Below are 15,516 nucleotides of genomic sequence, written 5' to 3' on the forward strand. Positions count from 1 at the left end.
TTTTTTAAGTAACATTGTGTTTTTGGTGTATTAACATAATTCAGTGCTCATTGTAAAATTCACAAACCCTTAGCCATCAAAAATTTGTCACAACAAAATATTATCTCATAACATTTAATGACAACACATCCCTCACCAGGAAACGCAGATGGGGAGATGAGAAGGGATTATTTAATCAAAAATATTTTTAAATTTTTCATGGTATTGTTCCTCAGATCTTTTTCAATGGACTTATGTTGAACATGATAAAATACTAAGATCTGTAAAGAAAGAAATACAGGTATACAGTAAAGAGGCAGAAAGATTATGTGCTGCACTGAACAGTGGTGAGAGAAAAAATAAAACCGAATAACAGTCTATAATATACAAAAAAATTATTGCTGAGGTAATTTTATCCTAATATTCCATTTAAGTACATGCTACTTACGTTGGATGCAGTAAGTGTACAAGATACACTTTTGTTAGGGCTCTTAATAAAATGGCATCCAGACCCAGGCCACCATCCTAGTTCTGGTACCAGACTTCTGGTTGTTTGTGGTGTTAGTGAAAAAGTTGCATTACACTACAGTACTTGCTGACTGTACCATACACAATTTTAGTGAAAAAAATACAAAGTAGGTGTTTGTTCCATAAGTATTCTCTACATGAAATGCATAGTTACAGAATGTGTGAACAAGAAAAATCACACTGTACATCATTAAACCAAATCTGGTTAAATTTGATGTGCTCCAGTAATATTCAAAACTCTCTCCCCTACCTAACCAAAAAAGACAAAGCAAGACTTGGACAGAGTATAATGCACATGCATCAGTCAGAGAAGCTAAAATGGCTAAAGGGCTTGCAGTAACATAAAGTTCACAAATTACTATAAGGAATGATATTTGACAGGATTAAAGTCAGAGAGGCGAGATTGTGCTGGTTCCGAAATGTGCAGAGGAGAGATGCTGAGTATATTGGTAGAAGGATGCTAAGGATAGAGCTGCCAGGCAAGAGAAAAAGAGGAAATCCTAAGAGAAGGTTTATGGATGTGATGAGAGAGGACATGCAGGTGATGGGTGTAACAGAACAAGCAGAGGACAGGAGGATATAGAACAAGATGATCCGCTATGGCAACGTCTAACGGGAGTAGCTGAAAGAAGAAGAAGATGAAGAACCAGGGACTGAAAAATATGGGAATTTTTCTTTGGTTTTTACATTTACATTTTCTCTTATTTTAAGCAGTACAAGGAATACTTTTCCAATGATAATCTGTTTAACATTATTCAAGTTGAGCAAAATGTGTCGATGAGCAAATAGTGTAGCACAGTGTATCACGATAGAGTTGGCCATTTTGCAAGAGAATTCTGGTGTTGCTGCTTGCTCAACAGAGCTGCTTGAATGAGGTTGTGAAAACTGAAGTGAGTAGCCAAAAAAGAGATAGCAGGCACATGCTTTAAAGTGTCCCTGATAAGTACATTGTACCTGTAAGAAGTCTAGGAAACTCTGTGAATTCTAAAGTACCTATACCTACAGCACAATAGTACACATCTCCTGAAACAATGGAAATCAGTGTGGAATTACAACTAAACAGTAAAAGCACTGTACATCTGAGCAGACATATAACAAAAAATTGCATTCTTCCTTATGCAAGATGTACAGTAAGTGACAAAGCACATCACACAGCAGACTGCAAAGTACATTGTATAATTTTTTTTTTTTATAAGCAGGAAGTTTTATACGCACATTTCTTGAAATGCAAAAGGTTTTTCTGAAGAAAAACAAATGAGCTGCAATGAAAGTGCAATTCTGAATGTTTAGGTGGAACAGAGTTTCACAATGAGACTTCCTCTGGTTAAAGCTTTGATTTCCAAACAAGCATCCGTTGGTTCCTATTTTCTTACTCACAGCTCAGAGTCAAAGACTTTATAAATAAAACATATATCTATCTATCTACTGTATCTATCTATCTATCTATCTATCTACTGTATCTATCTATCTATCTATCTAAATTTTCTTTTGTGAACTTCCCTTAGGAATTAATAAAATCAATCTAATCTAATCTAAGATATATTGCTTATCCATCTAACTAAAATAATGTTAATACTGTGTTGCATGTTTATTGGTACATGTATTAAATTACAGTATCTTCTTCACCTTTTCCCACTCCTTTCTGGGGTCGATGTGTTTGTCCAGCCTTCTCCATACAACCCAGACATGTGCCTCCTCCCCAGTAAGACCCTTTTTCTTCTTTTACTTAATCTATTGACCTCCACTTTAGCCTTCCCTGATTTCTTTTACCCACATATTCATTGTCTCTCCTCATCACATGTCCATACCACTTCAATTTACGTTCCTATACTTTCTTAGATATCTCTCCCACTTTTGTTGTACCTCTGAATTCTTACTAATTTTTCTGCCCTTTTTTGTAACTCCACACATCCATCTCAACATTCTAATTTCTGCCACATCTAACTTCTTCTCCTGCACTCCCTTTACTGTCCATGTCTCAGCTCCATACATTATTGCTGGTCTTACCTCTTAAATAAAAACCTTACCTTTAACCTTTACATTAATTATTTGATAACACAATACTCCTGATACCTTCTTCCATTTGATTCATTCACACTGCACTCAGTTCAGTATATCTGTAATCCGTACCTGACCCTATAAACCTCCATATATTTTCATTTTATTTAACTGTTTTATTTGTGCATGTGTATCCCCAATAGATATGCACCATTTGTTTATTTTTTGCTAGGTGTACTATTAAATAAAAAATGTAAAGCAAATGTAGATTTATTATGGCCACATGCTATAAATGTCAAAAGAATAATTCCTAATTCTTTGCATTTATATAGCGCTTTTCTCACTACTCAAAGCACTCAGCAATTGCAGGTTAAGGGCCTTGCTGAAGGGCCCAACAGAGCAGAGTCCCTTTTGGCATTTATGAGATTCGAACCAGCAACCTTCCGATTGCCAGGGCATATCCCTAGACTCAGAGCCACCACTCCATCCTGAAAAGGGAAATACTGGGAACACAAAGCACCTTCATTGCTCCATGAACTTCTGCTCTCAGAGTAAGTGCTGTTTTTCAGTATAGTATTTTAAAAGGCTGGTCTGCAGTGCTTCTCCTTCCAAACACTGGAAGTGATAGTGGAGGACAGAAAGAACGATCAACCATGCTGCACATCCTCTCTTTGATACATTAGCACTGAGAACTTTCAGCCAATGAATTATTCAGCAGAAGCATGACAAGAAGCACTACTGGGGCTCCATTATACCAATAGCAATATGCCTGTATAAGACCCCATTAGGACAAAAGCTGTGGCTGCTCTTTTTATTTTTGGCAAACTTTGGCCAAGTTTCTTTATTTTAATAGGTTTGGTGTGTGTTTGAGGGGGGTTGTTGTTTGTTATTATATTTATTTATTTATTTATTCAAATTCTGTAACAAATCTATCTATCTATCTATCTATCTATCTATCTATCTATCTATCTATCTATCTATCTATCTATCTATCTATCTATCTATCTATCTATCTATCTATCTATCTATCTATCTATCTATCTATCTGTGTTTATATGATGCCATAACATAGTGCCCTTCCTATCCAACTATTATATAAAGATATAACTCAATATACAATGATACTTGGTAGATTATATGGACATGTGTTCCAATTGACAAAATGCATGCTGGGTATGCAGTTTGGGGTGGGGTCTCATTTACTATTAACTAGTCTTTAGATATCCTTTAAATTTAATTTCAGAGCCTCGTTTGCCATTGCCATTTACCAGATTTGACAGAATTAGATTTTTTTTACCAGTATACTTTTATTGAGACACCAAACAAAATATGCTTCATTGTTTCATTTTCATTTTTTGCAGATGAATTTAAGAAGTTCCTAAAGCCAAAACAGAAAAATATGATGAGGCTTTAACTTTACTTTTATGGCTAAAAATGAAGACAAAAATGAGATCTACCAACATTGCAACACAAATGAAGATAATATTAAAAACCTCACAGCCATTTCATTACTTTTGAGGTACAAATAAAAATGGAGAAACATCTTTCTAAACAAAGTAAAAATAGGAAAGTGTGGAATTTCAAATAAAATTGACTCACAGAAGGACTTTATGAGCTGTAGTTTATAAAAGTAGCATCAAAAATCTTTAGCATAAACTACTAAGTAAGGGATTTAGCACTCCTAAACGAGGTCTGTTTAATAACACAATAGCAGCATTTCATGTAAACACCGGTGGGTCTCTGGTTACAGAATAGTTCTTTTACTTTGGTATATTCATAACTCATTTCAGTATTTAGATAAAACAGTTATACTATGCGTATCACAATTGATACTGCCATGATTTTCAAAATGTTCTAACAAACTTTGGAAACAACAGAGTACAGAGTAGTCATGCAGCCAGTGACAAAGACATATCAGCAGGGGTCTTGAGTGCTTCATTGTCAGGTGTTGCAGCATTGATATTGAGTGTTTTGTCGTTGTGTGGTGTAGCAAAGGAGTTTAATGCTGCACTTCTGTGCGGTGTTCTGCTCATTATATGTGAGTACATTAACCTCTTTGTTTGGAGCTGCATATGTATCTTTTGGATGTCTTCTTTCATTGAACTGACACTCCACTCCAGATATTCTATGCCCAGCTCTCAGCTTTGAGACTCCCCCCTCAGCAGCTGTCCTGTAATGCCTCAATAATTTGACCCAATGACCCAATATCAACAAATTTATGGATTCACTGTTCTTGCTTTTACCACTATAGAGAGAACCAGAATACATTGAAAAATCCTTTAGTATACAAATCAACTTTGATTTTCAAAAATGCAGACTGGTTGGTGGGATTCCTTCTTAATACAAGAAGAACAATGTTTGAAGGATAGCCACTGTTAATGTGCATCAATTCATGTAAGCTGAATACCTGTCAACATTTTCAGAAAGACATTTCTCCTTACCACAAGGCTGGGAAGTCCCATAAAGGATACAAGAACATGACACTAGATCTCAAAGCAGTGATGCACCTCTGGAGTGAGTTGGATGGAGACAGAGTAGAAGCAGGAGGAAAGAAAGGAAATGTTTTGGTTTATTACTATAATGAACAAGTTATTCTAAAATACAGGCAGGGATCCAAGACCTATAAGTTATACCTGGAGGAAGAGTAGGCTTTGCTGTTTTGGCTTTGTTTATTTCTACTTTGAATTGTCCCTTTATATTTTTCCTCAGTGAAGTACTTGATTGAAGCCCTGTTATTATCCTTGTACTTTTGCATTTGAATCATATTTCTAACTAATGGTAATAGGTTAGATTTTATACTCTTTCAATTTACTTTTTGTAAAAAATACATGAAACCATAACTGAAGGACTCAATTTCACGTTATACCACAAAGCAGAGAAGTACTTGTGCTAATTTTTTCCAACCCCGCTGACAGGTGGAAGAAATTCTTTTTTACAATGTTGCAGCCATGTCTGATTATTGTAAAGGGTGCTACTTCCTTTCTCGTTTTCAGATGAATAAATAGATCAAATCCTTTTTCTCAATGGCTTTTCTTTGAACTGGAAACATTTTCTTCTAAGAAAGTATGGACGAAATCATTTGAATCCCAAAAACTACAGATTCAGTCTTTCACAATGGATGGTGATGGAGTGCATCCAATGCAGAAGCGATGTGCTGCTTATTTTAGGCAGCATAAAAGCTCTCGATGCATCACCCATCACCACTAGAAGCAATTAGAGTTCTGGCAGCAGTTACAGAAAGAGTTAAGGAGTTAAAAGAAAAAATAAAATAAAGTAGTATGTACTGTATATAGTAGTAATAGTAATATTGTTAATTATATAGATATATAATGCTAAAATACAGAAATTCATTTCATTAAAAGAAAACACAAATCAACTTACATGATGTGCTCCTTATCCTGTCCCTATGGTCCCATTATCTTAAATCTTGTGACATAGTATAGTTCTCACATTAGACAAGACCTCTTTGGTCATTTTATACATGGCATTTAAGCTCTGATGTATTTCAATAATACAAGAGGAGAGGCAACAATTAAGCTGAAAAATGAGAATATACTGTTATCATAAAAATGTACTCAGCATAGATGTTGAGTATGAAGGGCACTGATTTAGTTGCCCCCTTAATCCTAAAGTTCGCCTGATGTAATGCTTGAGGGAGCTTATGCTGGGAAAATTGAGCTGGAAATTCTATACCACATGTGTTTGACTCTATGTGTTGGTATAGATTACTTGTCATGGTTGATCTGTACTTCAGCTGCCAGACTAACCAGTAGCCTATAGTGAGGGTGACAGAAAAATTATAATCTTACAAAAACAGCCCCATAAACCATAAACATTCATCCCATTTAGGTCTCTGAAATAAACTGCTTAGTTGAATATAATAACAAAATTTGATGCAATTGAAATATAGTGATGATCTTTAAACATTGACCCATGACTGCTGTTTACTATGTTTACTATGTCCAGGTCAACATATGCACAGAATGCAATATCACCATCAGCTCAATGCACAATGAAAGACATTTTCAAACAGGAGCTGGCTATGGAGAACTTTTAAGGAAGCCACAAACAAAATGGAAGGAGTGTCAATCAGTTGATAGATGATGGTGAACAATAGATATTAAAATTTGCCAGAATTTAACAGAAGCTTTAAACTATAAGCACATTTGAGAGACAATCATTTTCTGTTGATTGTTCAGTTATATTTTGCTGTTTCTGTGTCTCCCGTGTTGCTCCAGTTAGAAGATTATTATTATTGTTGTTGTTGTTTATTCTTTATGATAAATGAAGCACAATAAATAATAAATTTGAAGCATAAGATTTAAACTGAAACCAGAAGGGGCAGGGTTTTCTGTGGAAACGAGAGTGACATCAGTGTTTCTTGACCTTCTTGTCTTCATTTCCAAGGGCATAAAAGGGAAAGGCATACATGACAGTGGCAGTCCAAAACTCAAGGTGCAATTACATTTAGTATAGAAGCTCTGAAGATGCCATCTACTCATACAATACGTGTGGAACAGTATATAAAAACATAAAAAGTGAAATGCATCCGATCCATTCAGAGGAATTTGGGGCTTTTGTCTTGGGTTATACTTGAGACAAATCTGGTGAAAAGCTTTATGATGAGTTGTAGGAAGTAGATAATCTTTTGAGTGAATGGAGAAGGATTGCAAACGTGGCACTAAAACCTTTGCCCGGTAACCGTGCAATTTGATACATTCACCTTAATGTATATAATGGCAGGGGGCCAACAATATTTACCAGCAACTGAGGCCTTGTAATGAAAGTTAAGACAAGGTATATAAACACAGGAGGAAAAGAAAGCCACAGAGGAGGAACTGATATTATGTATGCATAAACAACACAGAGCGCAAAAAGTTTTTTTTTTCTGTTTTAATGATGCTAAAACACATCATTGTACATTTTGCAATTGTATCCAACAGAAATTTGTAGTTGAGATAATTCATGTTCAATATCAACAGTCCAGCACAGTTGTTTAACTTCAGTGACAACTAACAGTTTGAATTTTAAGCAAATTAATTTCCTCCTTACATCACCAAAACTGATTATTGATGTTTCTGGGTTTTAATGCCTGCTATTGTCTCTACATGATTTATTTCAGAGTCTACAAAAAGATTTTCTCAGGCTCCCATTGTCCTCTCCAGCCCATCATATAAGAGTCTTCCTAACTAGATATTAAAGCTTATCGAACTGGAGTTTTAATACAACGCAACACATTCTTTGAATATGTGGGATATTATTCTCAGTGGTTGTGTGTTGCAAATTTTTCAGTCAAATCTGCAGGTAGAATGTGGCAGAGCTATGCACATTCTCAGATTATATTAGATTAGAGATTAAAGATCTTTATTTGCACACATAATACAAGAGCACGGTGGAATTCTCATACCATAGTTGCAGTGACATATTGGAACTGAAGAAGAGAAATGATAAAGAGCTTCGGTGTCAAGCTGGCCATCCTGTATAATTGGTTGCAGAAAAAAAATAAATAAAAAAATGCACACAATTATTGTGGAGTTTTCTCTACAGGTGCAAGTTCAAAACAGAACTGTTCCTAGATGGTGGAGCTTCCAGTTTTGAACCCTTCTGACAGGAAGAGGTGGATCCAGGTTGACGGATACCAGAAGTGACATCAGAGGTGCTCTAGCTGTCAATCAACTGGTCTGCAGATGTAGGAAGAAAGAAAGACATTAGGATATCAACCCTTCAACCCCTGGAGTGGTAGTAGAACTGCAGTTATTAGAGCTCTTCAACAGCTCCCTATTCACACATACTTGACAGTATAAATAAATACAGTAAATAAATAAAAGTAGCAGATAACAAACAAATAAAGAGCATAAACAAATAAATACAGTAAATAAAAGTTAAAAACAGTATAATAAACAGTTAAATTTCATTCAGTTTGATGTATTCTATTAAATATATTTATATTTTGGTAACCATTAAGTAATATATATATTTTTTTTTTCCTAAGGGGACTGTTTAACTTCATACTCTAGGTTTATTGCATTTGGACTGTACGATCATAAGCTATCTCAATTTTAATCCCTTCTACATTGCTGCTGGGGGTTTGTTTTGTTTTGGGCATGCTCTGTGTCTAGTTATGTCAGAGAATTTGGACTTCGTGAAGTTTTGTCTAGCCTCACTTGGGGAGGAAAATTGGGGGGAGGGGGGAAGAGAGCAAGTTATTTCTTATTAATCCTTTTTACCCCAACTACTGTAAGTGCCAACATAATTATAGGCTCCTTAGCCATACTACCTGTCAATAATATGAAATCAAGGTTACAGCTACTGTATGAAACAATGTATTACTTTTACTTAAGAGTACAAAATGCCCTCAGAGGTTCAAAATTAGTGCTTCTGCTACCAAACACTGAACTTTGTGAACTGGAATGGCAAAGGTCTCAATCACAATCCAAAGGGAAAAAAGTATTTGCTGACCTAACGGGTCTAAATGCCAAGATAGTATTTTTACGGGAGATTCAATTAATATGTAAGGACCAGTACTGGTTGTAAAGAGATGGGATTGGCCAAATTTTTCACTCCAGCTATACAAAGAAAAATAGAGATGTGGGAATTTTAATACATAAAAAACAACCTTATTTGTAGTATCAGATGTTGTATCTGATTCTGAAGGGCATTACATCATGGTGATGGGTAATTTATTTAAATCTAAAGTAATTTTGATAAAATATCTACACACCTGATATGGATGATAGAGGTTTCATCCAAAATGTATTTGCATCATTTCTAATATGAACACTCATAAAATTATAATGGCCAGAGACTTTAATTCTGTTTTAAATCCACAATTGGATAGGTATTCTATTAAAATGGCTATAACATCTAGTATTGAAAAATAATCACACAGTTTGTAATGGGTTATAATCATAACATAATCAGACACATGAAGATTTTTAAATCTAAACTCAAGAGCATATTCCTTCTAATAATCAGTACATCATAGTTACTCAAGAACTGATTATTTCTTTATAGATAATTTATTGCCCACTATCAAACCTTGCAAGTGTGGTGCTATTGTTATCTCAGACCATGCCCATCTTGTCATGGAGCTTAAATCACTATGTCCTACACACTTTTTTCATAGCTGGTGTCCTATTTCCCTTTCATTAATTCTGTATAGTTCTCACCAGCTAATCTCTAAGCAAACTGATTATTTTTTAGAGAAAAATGCAGGAATATTGTGGGAAACTCGGAAGGCTTTTAAAAGAGGACAGAATATTTCATATGTTTCCCACAAAAATAAATTGAAAACCAAGAAGGTGTCAGAGTTAATCAACAAAATTACCAGAATAGATCAAGAATACACAAGAGACCTCATGTTTAAACAGTACATATGCCCGTTTTCATTTTGAAATGTATGAAAACTAAACTTGGCTTAAAGCTACACACATTTTCACGGCAGCTTCAGCCCATGCATACGGACGTTTCTAGTAGGTTTTGCAAACTGGTGCCACCCATTGTGAAAGCAGTGCTACTGTTTGCCTGTGTTATCAAATACACCAAAATTAATTGCATATCATTTTCAAATTAAAGGCCCTTGATTGTAATCAACCTGTAACAATATAAAGGTGCACAGAATGACCAACTGCCATGGCTGCTGTAGCATTGTTAGAAGATACAGCAAATTAGAAGAGAGCACATATTTAGAGATTTCTTGTCCCATTACCAGCTTCTAAGTTGATTTAGATTTCCAAGAGCTATCCTATTGGCGCTGTTTTCTGATCTGGGGCTGTCTTTATAAAGACAGACTTTGAGGAATTGTGCTCTACCTGTTTCTTTGCAAGTGCTATCCACCCTTGGGTTTTTTTTAGCTACAGGAGCTTTTCAATGTGAACTGACTACCGAGTGGGTATTTTTCTGTCATCACTGAGTTGCACCATGCCACATGTATGGGATGGTATTATATATCTGGGTGACAAGCAGATAAGATTTCCTTGCCCTATGGTTGAACAGGCAAGAGCAATGTGCAGCAACATTCAGTTTTCCAAATATAATTGGAGTGGTCAACTGAACACAGATTGCTATAAAGGCGCCTTCAGAGAATTCATTTGCTTATATAAATAGAAAGTATTTCCACTCTTTTCAAATGTGAAAACTATCTGAGAATGAAAATGTGCCTCATTAATGTTGTGGCAAGGTGGCTTGGCTCAACTCATGATTAATTTATCTGAGAAATAGTAGTGCTGTGAACACACTTGAAAATGATGTGTGTGATAGCTGGTTTCTCAGAAAGATAAGACATTTAATATTACCAAATTTGGTTAAAATTGTAAGTTATCTGTATGAAATAACCATATAACACAATTACTTAGATGAGAGCAGTTACCTGCTGAAGACATAGCTTCTCGCCCCTGCTCGCCAACCTATGGACTGAGCTATGTTAAAATGCCAGTTATAAGTGTCTTGCCAATATATATTATACAGTATGTAAGAAAGAAAAAGGTAAGATCGGATGGGCAGGAGGCGAGAAAAAAGCAAAATACTCCAGGTAGGCTGGAGAAATAAAGAACATCTGCAGGGGTTCCAAGGATAAATGACTGCCCAGTCCATGCTGGGCATTCTACCTAACATTGATGTTCTAAATCTGTCTTCATGGTTTTCAGGTTTCACATGGATGAATTTGATGATGATGGTCATGTGAACATCTGGGACATCCGCCATTCAATCCATAAACACAGGATCAGCATGGTACCTTGATCAGGTGGTGGTGGCACACATCGCCATCACAGAAGAACCAGAAAAGACAGCAGAGAATACTACAGATCAGTATGGAATTGCAGGAAATTGAGGAAAATAATAATTCAATATCAATATAGTCTAATAGAATACTGGGATTCGGTTGGATTAACTTTGGAGGGATGTTCAATAACATTTCTAATGTCAATTTTTTTTCTTAAAAATATAGAGAAAGCCTCACAAGTTTCACAAGAGGTTTTTAGAAGGAATTTCATTGAGTGAGTTGGGTTTAAAAGCTGATCAATAGTTGAGCAGAGGAACTGGATAAACCTCTGACACTCTCGGAATTACTAGATGCTATAAACCCAAAGTGGGAAAGCAGCAGGCCCTAATGGCTTCCCAGTGGAATTTTATTAAAAAAAAAATCAAACAAGTTAGCTCCACTATTAGCAACATTTATATAAGCTAGATAAAACATTCTACTTCACAATTTTCTGCAAGCATTAATGGTCTTTCCAAAGAAAGAAAAGACCATATAGACCAATTTCTCATCTGAATAATAATGTTAAGGTACTCTCCAAAATTCGAGCCAGAAGGATTGAGAAAAGTGCTTCCCTCTTTAATATCACAAGACTAAAGCATGATTTATTAAAGGCAGTGTCAAAGAATAGACAAAGAGCCACAAAAAGGTATGGGGCAGCCTCCCATATACTTGAACCCGGCTGCAAAATGATAAATTGATTCTACAATTATGTTCAGATTGGAGTCCAAAACAGACCTGACTTGGCTAAGGTAAAGATGGAAGGCTGAGGAAGTGATGTCGTCTGGGCCGTAGACCAGAAGTGGCATCATCGGGGCCAGGCAAAGTTTCCTGTAAGTGGTCATCAGTGAAAACAGAGAAAGTTTTAGCAGATTCCGCCACCTCCTGGTCTGGGGTGAAATTACCTTCATTCAAGCCCTTTAGCTGTCTCTCATGCGCACGTGTGACATTAGTCACTTAGCTTCTAATTTTGGAAGCTTGTTTAATGTAATACACTCACCCATAAAATCTCACCAAAGATCTTATTATCGTTGGATGCAGAAAATACATTTAACATGGTTGAAAGGGACTACCTATTCACCACATTGCACAAAGTTGGATTTGGCCCAAATATATGTGCAAGGATCAAATTACTCTATACCAGTCCAGAAGTCTCTGTTTGTATTAACAACATTATTTCAAACTACTACAAACTAGAACATTGCATTTGGCAAGGATGCCCCCTATCGCCATTGCTCTTTGCAATTGCCATTGAGCCACTGGCCATTCACTTGCAAAAATGTATTGAGAATTAAAGAGGATTACCAGAGAAGGACTTGAAAAGAAAATATAACTATATGTAAATAATATGGTACTGTATATATGAGACCCACAAATTTCCATACCAGCAGTCCTCAATGCAAAAGCAGAATTTCAAAAGATACCTGGAGTTAAAATTAATTTGAATAAAAAGTGTACTTTTTGCAGTGAACTCCCTAACTTACAAAATTATACTGGACATCTTCTAATTTATTTTAGCAGATCAGTTTAAATATCTAGAAGTAAATATTACAAGTAAATATAAAGATCTTTTTCAACAACATTTTGCTGTCTGCTTGGAAAAAATTAAAGAAGATGTGAACAGATGGTCTACACTACATCTCACATTAGCAAGGAGAATCAATACTGTCAAATAGAACATCCTTTCCAAGCTTCTATTTCATCCCTATATACATTAACAAATTGTTCTTTAAGATGTTAGATTCAATTATAACCTAATTTATTTGTAATTTGAAACATCCACGCAACCAAAGGGTGACTCTACAACGACCTAAAGTAGATGGGGGTGTGGCACTACCAAACTTTAAGTTTTATTACTTGACGCCAAATGTACAAGCTATGAAGACGTGGACATTGACACAAATTGATGAAGATACAGAAGCCTGGTCTACAACAGAAGTAAAATCTTGCTGTATTTCTTTATATGCCCAGTAAAAACAAATTATCGTCAATATATGAGACAGGACCCAAAAATAATGAGAATTTTTTTTTTAAATCATATATTTTTCTGAGGCCGACACGGTGGCACAGTGGTAGTGCTCCTGCCTCTCAGTTAGGAACCTGGGTTCGCTTCCCGGGTCCTCCCTGTGTGGAGTTTGCATGTTCTCCCCCGTGTCTGCGTGGGTTTTGTCCTGGTGCTCCAATTTCCTCCCACAGTCCAAAGGACATGCAGGTTAGGTGCATTGGCAATCCTAAATTGTCCCTATTGTGTGCTTGGTGTGTGTGTGTGTGTGTGTGTGTGTGCACCCTGCGGTGGGCTGGCACCCTGCCTGGGGTTTGTTTCCTGCCTTGCAGCCTGTGCTGGCTGGAATTGGCTGCAGCGTGACCCTGTAGTTAGGATATAGCGGGTTGGATAATGAATGGATGGATGGATATTTCTGTGAACATTTACAAAATGTAATCACCCTCAAAATACTCTACCTGAGACACAATACACTTGTCCCACCACTTTTTGCATTGTTCAAAACTGTTAGCCTTCAGTGACTCCATCGTTTGCTTCCTGGCCTCCTCTAAATCCTGAAAGTGCTTTCTTTTAAGTTCACTCTTCTTTCCTGGAAATAAGAAAAAAAATTGCAGGGTCCAAGCAGGGCCGGATTTATATGAAAAGAGGCCCTAGGCTATTCCACTTATGAGGCCCTTTCACCTTCCATTTTTAAGTTTGTAAATTACATGAGAGATAATAATTTTTTTGCTATCAATTTGAATGTAGGCCCCTCTTGATCTTGAGGCCCTAGGCTGAAGCCTAGTTAGCCTATAGGAAAATCCGGCCCTGGGTCCAAGGTCCAATGAGTGGGGGGACCATTATCATCCCATTTTTCATGAGAAATTGCCACACATTCAATGCTGTGTGGGTGGCAGTGTTGGTGTGATGCAGAAGCCACACGCCTGATAGCCACAAGTCGGGTCGTTTTTCTCCGCACAGCATCATGCAATCAATTGAGCACTTTAAGGTAAAAACTCTTGCCTAGCTCAAAGCTTCTTCCTTGAAAGCCTGTTGAAGCATTGTGACAGCTTCTGCTCCTGTTTTCCCCAAAAGGAAACAAAACTTGATGCTAACAATTTATTCTTTCAAGTCTGCCATCACAAAATCGACGAAGACGGTAACAGAGGTGCAAGAAAAAAATTACACTGTCCTTACAGACCTTTCCCCAAGGAAAGGCCAAATAATTCAGAGGGCAGTCTAGTGCTTTGAGTACTGAGAAAAGCGCTATATAAATGTAATTAATTTTTTTTTTTTTTTTTTTTTTTAGTACATGCATCTAGCGGCAAACTTCAGAACTAACGCCCCTCCAGTCCCCAGAAAAAAAATTCTCATTATTTTTGGGTCCCCCCTCGTATTGATAATCCAATTGTCCATGACTCACTCTGAATATGGAACCAAATGCAGGAAGCACTTCAAGATAGAGAAGCTCTTATCTGTTGCACCTTTACATGATAACTACCTTTTTCTACCCTCGCAAACCTTCACAGTTCTTAATGTTTGGAAAACATCCTAGATTAAAACACTTAGAGATTTGTATATAGATAATGTCTTTGCATCTTATGAACAAATACGCTTCAAATTTAACTTCCCCTCAACACAATTTTTCCACTACTTCGCTAAAAAGAACCTGCCCGATTTTCCTCACTTCCCACCCACTGCTATTGCATACTGATGCTGATCAGTCTTGAAGACTCAGACAGCATGTCAATAATATGTAAAAACATTTTAAAGTCTCTTACTTTCAAAGATCCAAGGGCACATTGAGGAAAGCAGTGGAAGGCATAGAATTTATTCCAACTTCATATCCGCAAAGCATTCAATCATCTAACTTGAAATCTTTTAAATCAAGCACATTTATCTTGGTTGAAATTGTCCAAAATGTATCCAGGGCAAGACTAAACAAGAGAACATTGCAAACTAGCTCCAGCCTCATTGGGCCACATGTTTTGGGCTTGCACCAAATTAACATAATTCTGGGCAAAAATCTTTGAATGCATATCAGACATCCTTGGTGTCACAATCACCTTTTATAAGTCATGGGTAACTGATGTTATATACTATTTGAAATTGGAAAAAAATAAATTCTCACTTAGAGGACCTATTCAAAACTTTTTCAAAATATGGCAAGATTAATCAAATCTTAGGATAAGAATTTATATTGGGGAGAAATATATACAGTATATTTTTTTTCTTCTTAAAGATTTGCTCATGTTGTAGTCTCTCCTCTCTT

This window comes from Erpetoichthys calabaricus, chromosome 12 (assembly GCF_900747795.2).
Source record: "Erpetoichthys calabaricus chromosome 12, fErpCal1.3, whole genome shotgun sequence".
Taxonomy (NCBI): Eukaryota; Metazoa; Chordata; class Cladistia; order Polypteriformes; family Polypteridae; genus Erpetoichthys; species Erpetoichthys calabaricus.